The sequence below is a fragment of the Dasypus novemcinctus genome, chromosome 11 (assembly GCF_030445035.2).
Source record: "Dasypus novemcinctus isolate mDasNov1 chromosome 11, mDasNov1.1.hap2, whole genome shotgun sequence".
Taxonomy (NCBI): domain Eukaryota; kingdom Metazoa; phylum Chordata; class Mammalia; order Cingulata; family Dasypodidae; genus Dasypus; species Dasypus novemcinctus.
In genome coordinates, this window is record NC_080683.1 from 103,693,605 (window position 1) to 103,707,724 (window position 14,120).

Consider the following 14,120-nt stretch of genomic DNA (forward strand, 5'->3'; position numbering starts at 1 on the left):
ACTGCTGGAGTTAATCTGTAAAATGGCAAAACACGAATAGATAAATGAAAAAATAAAAAGGAGATAGGCGGTAGGGAGGAAAAGAAATAAAGAGGCTGGATAATGTGCAACCCAATTAATTGGCCCCTGAATAATCAAGACCGAAAGCTGCAGGAAGCACAAGTAATAGTGATTGAAGGAGAAAAAAATGAACCACTCACTATGCAACTGCCAAGACTAAGGGGCTCTCTGTAAGAGACCTCAGGAGCTCAGCAGGACTGCTGTTCTGTTATGACACTGACTTAGCATTGTGGAGCCTGAGAAACAAAATTCATGTTAGGAAGGTAAATGGAGTACTGTGAAACAACCCCTTCTCAGGTAACTGACTGTCAATTAAAGACATCACTGGAAGGAGGAAATAAAACTGAAAATTACCACAGAAGTTGCCAAAACCCCTGCCAGAATAAAACAAAGTCAGATGGCATGGAAGCCTTGCATGCCTGAATGAAAAATGACTAAATAAAACCAAATTTTGTCCCACGAGAAGAATGGGTAAAACTTTTAACCAATTAGAGAACCTCCATCATGATCAAATATGAGCCACATAATTATTACATGGAACAGTAAACATTTTAATTATATAATTGGATACAAATGTAAGTTTTTTTTGTTTTCTTCTTTTTATGTGCTTGTATTTTTCTGCTTTCATGGTCAATGGCCTAATGTAGTGATTTAATTACCTCAGAGTCAGTCAGTTAAGCTGGCTGTCTGAAAACTGCCTTTCACAATGCCCTGAACTGACCTGAAGTGAAACTCAAACTCACCCTTTGTGCCCAGGGCTTTTCTGACAACAAAAGAAGCATTGGTTCTCCTGTCCCCAGATACCAGCCCTGGGCTTATTTCCCAGTCCCTTCCCCTCCTCCTAAGTCTCCTTCCTCTACCCTTTCCTTACCTTCGCTCTACCCTATAGCTCTCCCCACTCCCAACACAAGGGAACGGAACACTGAATCTGCCATCTTATTTCTCTCGCGTATCATAGAAACAAGAGTATTGAGATTATCCTGTATTTCTAGGTCCATAAAATCCCTCAGTCCCTAACAGCTCTCACTTCAACCGCTGTATCCATGAAAACCTTGGAAAAGAGCTCACTATCACATTTTGGAGTCATTTGTAAGAAGAGGAATTAGAAAGACCACCTGGTAGAATGAGCTGGGAGTCACACAGCCTGTTATAAGAGGTGGAATTAGACCAAGATGACTTCAAATTCTGCCCCTTGATTCCGATCCTACTTACCTGAGGAGAAATATCTCTACTAGCAGAGCTTTAATGAATAGATAGAGATGGATACTCTAACATGTCTCCATTGGCTTTTCCTCTGCAAACCACACTACCGATGACACACCCAAGGTGAGAGCACATCTGAGAGCTCCCTGGTATGTGAGGGTAAGAATGGGAACATCCAGCCCCCATTCCTCGGCCCCCCTGCCTTCAGCCCCACTCTCCATTACTCTGCTGGTTCATTCAAATACTTTATTATAAATCATGGCTATCATCTGTATTAGTTTCATAAAACTGCCATAACAATTTACCACAAAAAAATTTATTCTCTCACAGCTCTGGAGGCCAGAAGTCAGAAACCAAGATGTCCGCAGGGCCAGTCTCCCTCTGAAGTTTCTAAGGAAGAATTCTTCCTTGCCTCTTCCAATTTCTGATGGCTCCAGGCATTCATTGACTTGTGGCTGCCCACTCCCATCTCTGCCTCAGTCCTCGCATGGCCCTCTCCTCCTTTTCTCTCCTCCTACCCCAACAGTTGTAAGTTTCCAGAAAAATCAGGCAGAACCTTCTTTCTCTTTCAAGGATACTTGACAATGATTTAGGGACTACCAGGATCCTCTCAGATGATCTCATCTCAAGATCTTTAAGTATATCTGCAATTTTTTTTTTTGAAATTAAGGCCTCATTCACAGATTCCAAGGGAAAGGAAATAGACGCATCTTTTTTTTTTTTTTTGCTCTTTTTAAGTTCATTTCTGAGTTGCAAAGATTATTTCCCCTTCCGCATGTTTTTTAGAATTTCCTGTATTCCCCCATTCAATCTTGGCTGCCACAACCAGATATACAGAAAGCATGAGGACCTTCTTTTTCTTGCATCTATAGTGGAAACCTTAGTAGCAGACATTAACTGCTCCAGATCTGTCAGAGATGCATTTAGACACACCATTTTGAGGGCCACTATCCAACATGCTACATTATCCTTTTAAAAAAATAGCTATATCATAATAGAGAAAATTTAATGCTTTGGGGCATTGCTTTAGAAGGGGAAAAAGGCAACATAAAGAATTTTTCTTGAGCTATTTAAATACACTTCAACATATGGATTAATCCTTTGGATGTTTATTTTCTAATTCAGTGTATTTTCTCTTTCTGGTTGACTGGAGTCTAAAAATATCATATAATGGAACTTTCAACAAAGTGATTTTGAAATTTCCACACTTAAAAAAATTCTTCTGCAATTGAGCCCCCACCTTCCACATGGGAGGTTCTAGGTTCACTTTCTGCTGCATCCTAAAGAAAACAGACCAAAAACAAATAGTGAGCAGACAATGAACAGACAACGAGCAAAAAAGGGGGGGGATACATTGCATAATGGCTCCAGGGTGCCCCCGATAACCCTGAAGCATCACACCACAAATAGAGGTTTTTTGTAAATAATATCTTGGGAATGAATTCTAAAGCAATTTGTCCCTATGCTAGTGTTAAAACACAATGCTATCAATTGAGAATTGTGTGGGGTGTTTGTACCATTGCTCCTTCTATAACTTCTATAAATTACTTCTAGAACTTACTTCACAGAGAACGCAGTCATGGTTATTCATTAAACCACAGTCTGAGGTGAGGTCTCAAGAGCTGTCGACACATAGGGCGATATGCTTTGTGAGCCTAAGACATAAATTTTGATTCTTCAAAGAGATTTGTAGGATTGCCTTATGTAGGGTGAACTGCTGCTACTGTGACTCAGTTTCTTAGAAAATGTCTGTCAGTCTTGGAGGGAGAGGGTTAGAAGTAAAAATCATGTTTAAGCAATTTGATGGTATGAATTGGTTCTTTAGCATGGAGAGAAGGGCAGGTAGTAACAGATACAATGTTCTTGTTAAAAAGGACACAGATTAATACACCCGATCTCTCCCATGATCAGAAAAAAAAAGCAGAAGGAAAGATGTTGAACTATAGTATAGTATAGTTAGGTAAATGAAAGGAAAGCTGGTATTTCTGTGGATATTATTTAAATGATTTTGTAGAAGCTATTTCTTTGTGTTCTTAAATGGATTCTTATCTCATTTATGTGGATGTGACCAAATAATAGCAGGAGGACCACTTAGGGACACTTTCAATGCAATTATTTTATTTCAATAAAAGGGTTTAAAATGTTAAAAATAGGTTAGTACTGTATTTACATTCTAATAATTTCAAACAAATATGGCCTTTTCCAACTGCATTGGAATTGTTATTGCAGTACTAGAGAATTTATTTTGTGCATAATTAGGTATAAAATGCTGTTTAATTATTTTTATTAGCCATTTAAGGTGGTGTAACATGGCTGATAAGAGCTTAATTTGTACACACTTAGCTCCAAATATCCAATATCTGGCAGTCCCTTTCTGTTTAATGATACTCAGAATTCCCCTATTCGATCTATTTCAGATAGAGACCACATTGTAAGGATTTCTGTGCCAAGTACACCAGATGCAAGTATCTGGGCTAAAGCAGCTAAATTCTGGCACTGCACTAACCTAAGAAGATAGGACAGTTGAGTGTCAGCCTTTAGGTCTTTGGACACTCCTTTATCTTACAAAAGAATTATTCTTAAAAGATATATCCCTTTTTCAATTAGAACGCATTACTTTTGTAAAAAGTAATTGTTTGAGTGAATAGATAAATGTGGAAGCAAAATAAATTAAAATAGTATTAAGGGAAGCGGCTGTGGCTCAATCAGCTGGGCTCCCATCTACCATACGGGAGGCCCTGGGTTTGCGTCCCGGGGCCCCCTTGTGAAGGCAGGCTCACTGTGGAGTGCTGCCTGGCCGCAAGCACAGTGGAGAGCTGACTCAGCAAGTGACGCAACAAAAAGGGAGACAAGTAAAAACACAGAAGAGCGTGCAGCAAATGGACACAGAGAGCAGACAACAAGCAAGCCGTGGCGGGGATGGGGGTGGGGGGGCCAGCTAAAAAAAAATTAGTATTAAGAGTATCCTCATTCAGACTCTACTGGCTTGGTTGCCCGCTCCAGTCCAGTGTCCTTCCCTTCCGCCCCACATATCCTCACGGCCATTCTGGACTCGCTGGTATTCCCCAATTGTATCAGGTATTTTGTGTCTGCCCTGCGTTCTTTCTAGAAGGCCATCTCTTTCTTGTCCGGATAAAATCACACTTGTCCTTCAAGACCCAACTTCAGCACCAGCTCCTCTGTAAAGTTGCCCGTGACCTTTCCTGCGGCCAGCCTAACTGACCAACAGAGCGTGTCATCCCTCTCCTGGGTCACCAGATCCTGGGATCAGATTTCTCTTCAGTGATTTTCACATGGCAGACTTCTTAAAGTGAAGCCCATTTCTCGTTGCCAATTGTTTTTCAAGCCCTCCCCCAGAGGATGGGACACGGGGAGTCTCAATCAGCATGTGTGAGCTGTGATCAAAAAGCAGCCGGTTCACCACCTTCAGTCACTAACCTGAAGCCAGAGCTACACACTTACTTGGTGCTATAAATACTGAAGTAACTGATGTTACTAAAATTTTACCCTTTTCTAAAAAATGTAATGCCTATAAACACACAACCAAGAGTAGGAAAGACAACTATTTGATACTTGTTTGATTGAAAGGAAAAACAAACACAACTTTACCAAGAAAAAAGAGCAGGAATTGGTACTTAACCTGGCCTGTAAGAAGTAATATTTTTCACCCCTTAAATTTGCATATGATAAAATTAGGAGTTGTCTGCCTTTGGAAGGGAAGTGCTAGGAAGAATCAGGAAAATGGGTAAAACTGTTCACAACTTTTTATAAGGTACAACTACACAGCCAACAGAGAGGGTCCTTTTTTTTTCACAGAGATTTTGTGATTCATCCCATGCAAATGAAGAATTTGTGATGGCACAGTCTAGTTCTAGAGATAAAACTAGGAGACAAAGTCTATGTGTTAACTACTTAGAGGTATGGAGAAAGGGGAATAGGAGAATTTGGTGAAATTAACCTGTACTCTAGTTATCGCCTAATCCAATGTTGCTGTTTTTCCCAATCATTTTTTAAAAATTGTTCGAATGGAATCAGCCTCAGTCCATGCATCATGAGTGATATCTTTCTGCTGCCTGAGTTGTGTTTTTAACAAGACCACAAAGCATTCCCTGGGTGGACTTGTCTTACCTAGTTCTACTCCCCACACTGGACCATCTTCTCTTCCTAACCCTTCAAGGCCAATCTCACATACTGTATCGTGCCTGAGAATTTCCTATTCCCCCCACTTCCAAACACAGTTTGCCCTCATTCAAATTCCATGTCCTTTTTATCTTTACTGTTAAACAACCCGGCTTGATTGTTAGGGTTGTGCCTGTTAGTGCATGATCTTCCAGAAGTCAGTACCTGTGTCTTGGCCTCTTTTGCCTCTCCTGCGGCACTAGCACAGTGCATACAGTAGGTGCTCTAAAAAGATTTACATTAACTTGAAATGAATTGAATGTAAAGACACAAGTGATAGAGTTCCCATCATTTGGCAACCCAGGACTTCTGCTCTTCTGCCTCTGAGAGGTACAAATACAGTAAAAGCATCTCAGGATTCAGGTGGCCATAACAGAATGAGCAGTAACTAGCTGTATAACGTAAAAGAAATCTCTTAACATCCATGGTCTTCAGATAGCTTTCTTTAAAATAAAGTCATCATTGGAATAGATCATAATTTGCAAATTATGCATCAGAGGTTCCCTCATGGAGCCTCAGAAACCCCTAGGTGGAAGCATGAGGGGGGCCCAAATGGTCTAAATGTTCTGAATCCAATTTCTCCTTCTCTCCCTCCTCTGTGCAGATCCATTTTGACCAATTTCACCTGAATGTCCATGTAATATTCCATGTGGAAGGAGAAAGAGCTCAGGTACTAAAAAGGAAAAAGAGAAAAGCCTCAAAACCCAACAGGTAGGTGACCTTTAAAGAAGGTTGTTCTAAGGTTGTTTCCCAGCTGGTTGGCAAGGTTCATTTAGCTTTCCTTCTGAAGGATTATTCCTGCTTGAGTTATTTGAATTCAGGCTTGCTCAAGCATGAAGCATGCTGGGGTCTTATCAGAAAAGGTCAGTGGTGAGAGGGAGGGACATGGAACTGGGTTGGCTAAGAGCAGAAAGGTAGTCTCGAGAGGACGACTGGGTATCACAGGGCCACAACGTATACATCAAAGGAGATCTGCCCTTGGGCACTAGGATGAGGACAGTGCCCCATCAATTAGGCATTAGGTACTAATTTGGGAGAAAAGTTTCTTCTCAGGAGGGTTCCATGGTATGGATGGGCTAGGAGATAAGGCTGGCAAGAACATCATGGAATATTAGGACCCAGACATGAAAACTGGGGGCTTAAGAAAGTACTTCAAGATAAGCAAGAAACCAGAGGGCCAGGCAGGAAATGCAAGTCAAGGTTAAGATGAGGCCAGAGTCAAGGCAAAATCATGCTCTAAGTAGGCAGGAGCCTCCCTAGAAATCTCTCCAATCTCTGGATTGCTAGACAAGACCACTTTCAGCCCCCATGAGCTTGTGACATAAAGCTTTGGTTGGACTGCTTTCCTCAACAAGATTGGCTTATCCTGAGTCTGAACCTGCAGGAGGAGGTGACAGCAATTTCTTTTGAGAATAGACTCATGAAGGATATTTTTGAATTCATGGTGGATGGTAAGGTCCAGAAAACGGGGGTCTCATCCCACCATGTACTGAACTAGTCAGCCACATCTGGAGTGGGGGTTCCATTCTGGTCTGCAGTGAGAGTTCATTCCAGCAGGTTTGGAATTGACCTGAGCTAGTCAGCTGAAGTAAAAGATGTATCTGTGTGACACTGACCCCTGGTTGAGGTACGAATGGACTGATTAATAGTGTTGTTTTGTATTAATAAGAAGAACCCGAGGCAAGTTTCAGGATGGTTTTTACCAGCTTGTCTGCATTGTTTACTGATAACAATGAGATTGATGATTTGCACCTGGTCTCAGTGAGACCCCCAAAGAGCTCTTCCATTATGGTTGGCAACAGAGAAAGAAATATGCCTACGTGACCAGCAAGGTATAAAAAGTCCCAGACAAAAATCCATTTGGGACTTCCTGGTTCCGACGTTTTTGTATGTACATGGTGGTGGCTACTGATCCAAGAGAGAAAGTATGTCCAGAATGGGCTGAGATTTTCCAGATCCTTTGCTGTGAGGCAACCTTTTGCTGTAATACATACCTTTATTTTAACACTGTTGTCATTTTATATCTTTTCTTTTTTCTGAAATAAAGAGTAGATTCATAAACATTGTCAGTTTGGGTTCTCTGAGTCCTCTCTAACAATTTAACTGTGACAGACACCATTATACACCTAGGAACCAAATTTTAAGAGGAACTGAATCCAAAAGTAGAGACCAGATTATAGAATAATCTGACAACTATCTCATATAAAGATTAACTGAAAGAAGTAGAGAGGTTTCATTTGGAAAAAAGACTAAAGAATTGTGATATGTAATAGGGTTTTGTCTAGGTCTCTTTTGATTCTAACATTGCCTTATTAATTGTCCATGTGTCTCTAAAGGCAAAACAAAGTTTTTAAATAGAATAAATTACCTAACTATGTTGGAGCTGTTTTAAATGGAATGGGTTTCTTTGTGAGGTTGCAAGTTCTCTATCTCTGGAAGGTTTAAACGATTGGATAACAACACTTGAAATATGTATAGATGGTTATAGTTGTTTTCATTTTGAAATATGATGCAATAACTTCTGCATTCCCGTTATCTTCCCTTTTTGTTGTTATTTTATTCTATTTTTATTTTTTATCATCTTTATTCTATGTTCCCTTTAAATGCTAATTTTATTATTTTAAGATTATTGAGAGTATAGGCAAGAAGAACCCATATTACAATATCATCAGGATTCATTAACTTTATGCCTTGCATCTTTAAAAATCTCCTTTATTCTGTGTCTGAATTCATCAAGTGCTGAATATATTCCCCCTTCCCACCGCTCAGCAAAAATGAAAATCCACAACTATTTGAATTAGTCTTTAAAAAAAAAAAAAGCCTATTTTTCACATATTTCCCAAGTGCTTAATACACGAAGGAAAAAAAGGAAACTGGAATGGAGAATTATTTTTTTAACAGTTGAAGTGATTCTCAGAGGAGCCAGCCAGCCCTAATGCTCTACCTCTGGGCTGGCAATCAAGAGCTGGTACAGTGCATCCAGGAAGCAAATATAATGGAAGAGTGTTGGGCATGTGCCAGGGGCACTGAGAGGGGGAGCCAAGAGCCTGCCAGAGAAGCCCACCCTTGCACAGTGAGTAGCTGCACACCCGGTGTAGCCCTCTGTGCAGGAGGCTCAGCCCTGAAACCTGAGCCATCGCGAGCTGAGGCTTCCTGAAGGGCAGAGGTGCTATAATTTCACTGAGAAGGCGATGGTCCATGCTGCTGAGGGGGTGGCAGGGGGTGGGGGCAGGGGACAGCCTGCAGTTCCAGCCTGCAGTTCCAGGATCTGAAGCTTTACCTGGTGGTGGGTGGAGGGGCCAACAGCAACCAGAGACTGAGTCACGGGGCATTGAGAACATTTTGAAAAGTCGATTCTGCAAGAGAGGCCAGAGGGGAGGAGGGGACCTAAAATAACAGGAGGTCACAAGGCATATTCACCCCAGAGGAGTGGCTCCGGGGAGGTACAGCCTCCTGGAGAGGGGCCAGGAGCCTGGCGCTGGGGGATGGCAAAAGCCCACACTCCTAGCACTGTGGGGAGAGGAGAAAGCCTTGGGTTTTCCTACTCAAAACCAATTCCGAATGAAACTCCGTCAGCCCAGCGGGTTTCCCTTTCTTCCAAACGGGTAGCCAGCACCTTGTCGAGTGAGTATTTGAAAGGCCTCTCTGCACAAGTACTCAAGGCAGGTAATAATAAGTCTCTAACTGAATGAAGCCTGGGAAGAGGCGGGCAGCCCCCCTTTGCTCAAACGCCACAGTCCACTGTGGTCTGACACTTAATAAATAAGCCAAAAAGGAAAACTTTCCTCAGTCCCATTGAAGCCAGTAAGGTGTATATGACTTTAACAGATCCAGAACACTTATCTCAAACTGAGAGCGTAATTTCACGGTAATAATTTGTTTAAAGTGTTGCTGATTGCTTCCTCTTTCTCCCCTGTTGATGACTTTTGCACCTTTCCACTATTGCTTTTCTGGGGGCTGCTCCAGCAGGTACCCTCCCGGAGGCTATGTAGACACCCAGGGCCTTTCAACAGGCTGCTAGGAACGGGACACTCCCAAGATCTGAAAAGTCTCTTTCATATAGGTTCTTCCTTTTGCAAAAGAAACCATTTCTTAACTTCTGACAATCCACTGCTCCTTCTGTCGGGTCTATGTTCATGAGGCCAACTGAGCCAAGGTAATTTGCTGTCCATAAATTTCCCGGTGACTGAAACCAGCTTGAGAAAGGTGGTACCGACTGCCTCGCCTTGGGCGTATAAGAAAGAATACATCTCATTCAGGACTCCCGTCCTCCGTGGAAGGCCTCGGAAAGCGCGTTAGTGGTCTGCGGGCCGCTTGGGAGCCTTTGAGTCTTACATTTTTATAGCAATTCGTGCTTGCAAACTTTGGAAGAGTAGTTTCTTCCCGTTTGGGCAAAGGTTTCAAATTTGCAGGATGAAGTAGCTTTTCGCATATTTTGTGGAGAAAAAGGAAATAGCATGGTCCTCATGTCACCAGGAAACATGATGCGTGAAAATGGCACAGAGTAAGGGGCACCATGGCAAATTAATGGTCCTGTGTCCCCCTACCCATCTGTTGTTCCCATTTAGTCCCTTTTCCCAGCCATTGCCATCCTTCTCTAGTTTTAGCTTTCTCTCCTATACATGCTCTCTCCTCTCATTTTTTTCTGTGATTCCTGCCCTGCTCCCTCACTTGAATTCTATGAGAGGCAGGGCAGCTCTGGGGTCAGAGAGGTGGACAGATAGCAAATAGCCTCTACTACTCAGGCTCAGGTGTTTTGTTCCACTGACAAAATGCAACATTTCGCCTGAAGGTGAGCATGAAGGAGGGCCTGAATAGAGATCCAAGATACTGCACGTGCGTCAGTACCTCTGTGACAGCCAGGGCTCAAATCACAAGGCGCTTGAATCCCTCAATGGCCAACCCACCTAAGGAAAAGGATACCTGAAACCAGACCTGGACGTATTTGTGCAAGAGGCAGGAAACTTGATCCACACAGCTTTTCTCAGTCACTCAGATTCTAATTAAAAACAAGGACAAGTCCTAACTCCCCAAACAGAGCATTCTCCACATTCAAGTTGATCGTGCAGAAGTGTAATGTAGAAAGAGTTTACCAGGGTAGCCATCCCAAGATTCTTTTCTATACTTTTTTATCCACTTGCAGGAGAGTTTTCTCCTCAGGGTCCAATGCTTTCCTCCAGTCCCATTCTTCCTGTTAGGAGAAAAAGTGACTTTGGCAACCCCAGTGTTCTCTACTGAATTGTGCCCCATGCCCAAAAGATATGTTCAAGTTCTACCCCTGACTCAAGAATGTGAACCTATTTGGAAATAGGATCTTTAAAGATATTACTAGTAAAGATGAGGCCAAACTAATCCAATATGATTGGTTTCCTTATAAGAAGGGGAGAATTGAGCAGACAGACAGAGAGGAGGATGGCATGTGACAACTAAGGCACAGAATACCATGGCCTGACAGTAAGATGGCACCAGAAGCCAGGAGAGGGGCAGGGAACAGATTCTTCCCTACAGGCTTCAGAGGATGCATAACCTTTCCAACACCTTGATTTTAGGCTTCTAGCCTGCAGAACTAGGAGACAATAAATCTTTGTTCTTTTGTGGTGCTTCGTAACAGCAACCCCAGGAAACGAAGACCCCAGTGTTTGGAGGTGATCATCCCAGCTCCTTCCTTTTACATTCATAAAGAGTCAACCTCATTGTGTGTAGGCTTCATTCATTCATTCTTCCAGCAAATATGTTTTTCCCTTTATGTATATGTATATATAAAGTGCCTACTGTGTGCCACACATTATTCTAGGCTTGAGGTACAGGAATTATTCCTGCCTTCATGGAGCGTATATTCTAATGATGGATGGGAGGGATAATAGACACAGTAGGTACATTACCTCATGTGTTAGGAGGCAGTAAGCACTATAAAACATGAATAGGGTAAGTGGGTAGGCACTGGAAGGACTAAAAGGACCAAATAGGTTAGTTGGAGTGAACCTGATTTAAGAGGAAACATTTGGGCCAAGTCTTGATGGCAATGAGGGGCAAACAGATATCAAGGAGGAGCATTAAGGAAGAGCAAGAACAAGTGCCCTATGACAAGAGCAAAGAGTAGGAGAGCTGTAGGTGACAAGGTCAAAAAAAGTAATGGGCTTTACAGGCCTTTGTGTGGACTTGGGCTTTTATTTAGAGCACAATGGAGAGTCAGCTGAAGGTTTTTGAACAGAGGAGTTGCATGATCTGACTTTCAGGTTAGAAAGATCTCTCTGACTTTCCTGTCGAGCTGACAGTGTATGTGTGTGTGTGTGTCAGGGAGTGAGGGTGCGACCTCAGGAGGCAGCAAGGAGAGGAGTTAGGAGACTACTGAACCCAAGCAAGAGGTGGCGGTGGAGAGAGTGCAAAGGATTCAGATTCTAGATGAATTCTAAAAGTAGAGTTGGCAGGATTTCTTCACGGATTGATTGTGAGGAAAGAGAAAAAGAAGAGTTGAGGATGACATTGAGTTTTTTTACCTAAACAACTGCAAAGTTGGAATTGCCATCCATTGAGATGGGGAAGATAGTAGGTAGCAGAGGCTGGAGAGGGAAGATCAAAAGTCTAGCTGGAAATATGTTAAGTTTGAGAGACTTCTATCGTTTAATCATGACTACAATATATTGCGATAATATTATGTGCCATCCTATCAGTTAACAGATTTTGACTTTTGGTATTTGTACCTTGCACTTGTCTAGACAAGTAAAATGTTAAAGATAGGAAGGTTAAAGCTGCCTTTGAGAAGCAGCCCAGGGTTCCATAGATGTGATCCTGTTGCTAATCTTATCAGTAAGTTAAGAAAGTATTCCTATCTTTTTTGGAGGAAACTACTGGATGTTAAAACTCCTTACGGGAGGAAATTGACCAACTTGTTCTGATGGATGTAATCTCTTCATGGCCTCTGACCCCTGGCCAGTTTCACACAGGATTTCCTGTGCACAGAGCATATCAGAGATAATAACAATGTGCATGGCTTGTAGTTGTGGCTTGTTGGGAAAGCCTACAGAAGCTGCCATAGCAGAGCGCAGATCAGAGTAATAGGGGTTTTTCAAAAAATGATAGAGTTCCATACCAAAGTAATCCATACTATTTTGAAGCTGTAGTTGCAAAATGGCTTTATGGTTGGATGAAACAGAGTTTATCATTGCAAAACATACAGGAAGTATCTGCAAGCTCAAGCAAGTAATGCCATGGGGTGGGTTGTTTTGGTGGGGCTATGAGCAAGATGAAACAAGGAAAATGTTTAGCTATTTCTTCCTCTTCACCAAACTCATGTCACCTTAAGCAATCCTGGAAATTAAGTCTGGACTGGCATTGTCCAGGGAGTGAGCTCATTGGAAAATCTGGTGATCTCCACTGATTGCAAGTTATTCCAAGGATAAAAGATCCTTATGGCTAATTTTTCCTCTATTTTTTCATTTGTAACACTGGCTCTAATAAAATAGATTTTTTTAAACAAAGAAGAAACAAATGAATTTTTTTACTCCAGAAATTCAGAGTTGTATTAGATAAAACAAGTACCTAAGTGGCTATAAGAAGACATCAACCACAATGTGGCTCAAGGAACAAAGAAGTTTATGACTCTCTCATGTAACAGCTCCAAGATCAGCATTTCAGGGAAGTGGGCCACTCTGCTCCACGAGTTCATTCAGGAACCCAGGCTGATTGCAAATTTCCAAGGACACTCTTGTCTTCACAATTCTAGCCTGGAGAAAGGGGGTCAGGGAGTGTGGAAGTTCAGGACCAGGGAGTTTTTTTTTAAACAAAAGAGCAGAAGTTGTAACGATCACTGCTGCTCAGTTTCGAGAGTCACATGGTCACACCTGGCTGCAAGGGAACCCCGGGGAATGCCGTCCTGTCTGCGCAGTCGTATGCCCCTACAACTCTATTAGTATGGATGAAAATGAGAACAGATTTTGAAAGGAAAATTTGTCATTTCCATTCTTTACTGTAAAGTGGGCTGAGAAATATGCACCGTACTAGTCCTCTAGTTCTCTAGGGAAACAGTATCAACAGAAGATATCTGTAAATAATATGAGGTTTTTTTTAATTGTCTCATGCAACTGTGGGGATGCACAAATCTGAATTCCATAGGGCAGGCTGCAAGCCAGGAACTACGATGAAGGTCCTTGATGAGTTCCCGGCAGATGCTGTCTGTCTGATGTAGAGATAGAAATTATCTCTCTTAATGCTGAAATCCCTTCTCCTTTTAAGGCCTTCAACTGATTGGATGAGATGTCATTCATTGCTGACAACACCCTCCTTAGTTGATTGTAGATGTAACCAGCCATCTATGCAATCAACTCATTGATTATATTAAAGTCCATGAAATGTCCTTGTATTATAATCAGCCCAGTGCTTGCTTGACCAAACAACTGAGCACCATTACCAGGCCAAGTGGACACATTAATCTAACCATCACATGCATTTAGCTACAAAGAAGGACATTTGTTTGAAGAAATCTCCACTCCACAAAACTGGCCTTGTGACACCACCCCATTTCATGGGTAGAATTATACAAAGGGCAGATAGTCCCTGGACTTCTCAAAGGAAAAATTTCAGATTGTAAGGGAGCTCAGATACCCCACCTTACACCCTAGGATCCCAGTTTTGTTTGGACACTTGACCAGTATCTACATGTATAGCCTGGGTGGCCAAAA

At 42.0% G+C, this 14,120-nt stretch overlaps 1 non-coding gene across 1 annotated transcript; it reads right to left on the bottom strand.

Annotated features, from left to right (window-relative positions):
* Positions 1-2,053: 2,053 nt before the first annotated feature.
* LOC111766704 (small nucleolar RNA SNORA31) lies at positions 2,054-2,186 on the bottom strand. The gene has a single exon (XR_002798670.1). It is a non-coding gene; the product is annotated as a small nucleolar RNA SNORA31 (small nucleolar RNA).
* Positions 2,187-14,120: the final 11,934 nt, after the last annotated feature.